This window comes from Triticum dicoccoides, unplaced genomic scaffold, assembly GCF_002162155.2.
Source record: "Triticum dicoccoides isolate Atlit2015 ecotype Zavitan unplaced genomic scaffold, WEW_v2.0 scaffold38167, whole genome shotgun sequence".
NCBI lineage: Eukaryota > Viridiplantae > Streptophyta > Magnoliopsida > Poales > Poaceae > Triticum > Triticum dicoccoides.
Genome location: NW_021267938.1, coordinates 1 through 982, shown reverse-complemented (window position 1 = coordinate 982; position 982 = coordinate 1). Strand labels below are relative to the sequence as shown.

The 982-nt window shown below is 52.4% G+C and overlaps 2 non-coding genes across 2 annotated transcripts; both read left to right on the top strand.

Moving 5' to 3' along the window:
* The first annotated feature begins 87 nt into the window (after positions 1 to 87).
* On the top strand, positions 88 to 206 carry LOC119346065. The gene has a single exon (XR_005167334.1). It is a non-coding gene; the product is annotated as a 5S ribosomal RNA (ribosomal RNA).
* A 297-nt stretch (positions 207 to 503) lies between these two features.
* Positions 504 to 622, top strand: LOC119346066. The gene has a single exon (XR_005167335.1). It is a non-coding gene; the product is annotated as a 5S ribosomal RNA (ribosomal RNA).
* Positions 623 to 982: the final 360 nt, after the last annotated feature.

Genomic DNA, 982 nt, shown 5'->3' with positions numbered 1-982 from the left:
CCGCGTTAAACTCGTCTCCGTAGTTGAGAGGGAGCGGCCAAAGCTGGGAGGGGCAAGGATAAGGGACGAAGACCGGGGTAACATGTCGGATGCGATCATACCAGCACTAAAGCACCGGATCCCATCAGAACTCCGAAGTTAAGCGTGCTTGGGCGAGAGTAGTACTAGGATGGGTGACCTCCTGGGAAGTCTTCGTGTTGCATTCCCTTTTTAATTTTTTTCGCGCCGCTTGCAAAACAAAACGCACGTGTAAGTAATATATTTACCGTGTTTTATTATTTTGCACGAGTGCGGTAAGTCATAGCTGGGTGCTCACGATTCACGGGTCCAGCGTCGGCGTTGTGGCGCGGCAAGCGTGCACTGGTGCGGTTGAGAGGGAGGGGTGGAAACCGCGTTAAAGTCGTCTCCGTAGTTGAGAGGGGGCGGCCAAAGCAATGTACAATCGTCTTTGTAGTGGAGCTGGGAGGGGCAAGGATAAGGGACGAAGACCGGGGTAACATGTCGGATGCGATCATACCAGCACTAAAGCACCGGATCCCATCAGAACTTCGAAGTTAAGCGTGCTTGGGCGAGAGTAGTACTAGGATGGGTGACCTCCTGGGAAGTCCTCGTTTTGCATTCCCTTTTTAATTTTTTTCGCGCCGCTTGCAAAACAAAACGCACGTGTAAGTAATATATTTACCGTGTTTTATTATTTTGCACGAGTGCGGTAAGTCATAGCTGGGTGCTCACGATTCACGGGTCCAGCGTCGGCGTTGTGGCGCGGCAAGCGTGCACTGGTGCGGTTGAGAGGGAGGGGTGGAAACCGCGTTAAACTCGTCTCCGTAGTTGAGAGGGAGCGGCCAAAGCAATGTACAATCGTCTTTGTAGTGGAGCTGGGAGGGGCAAGGATAAGGGACGAAGACCGGGGTAACATGTCGGATGCGATCATACCAGCACTAAAGCACCGGATCCCATCAGAACTCCGAAGTTAAGCGTGCTT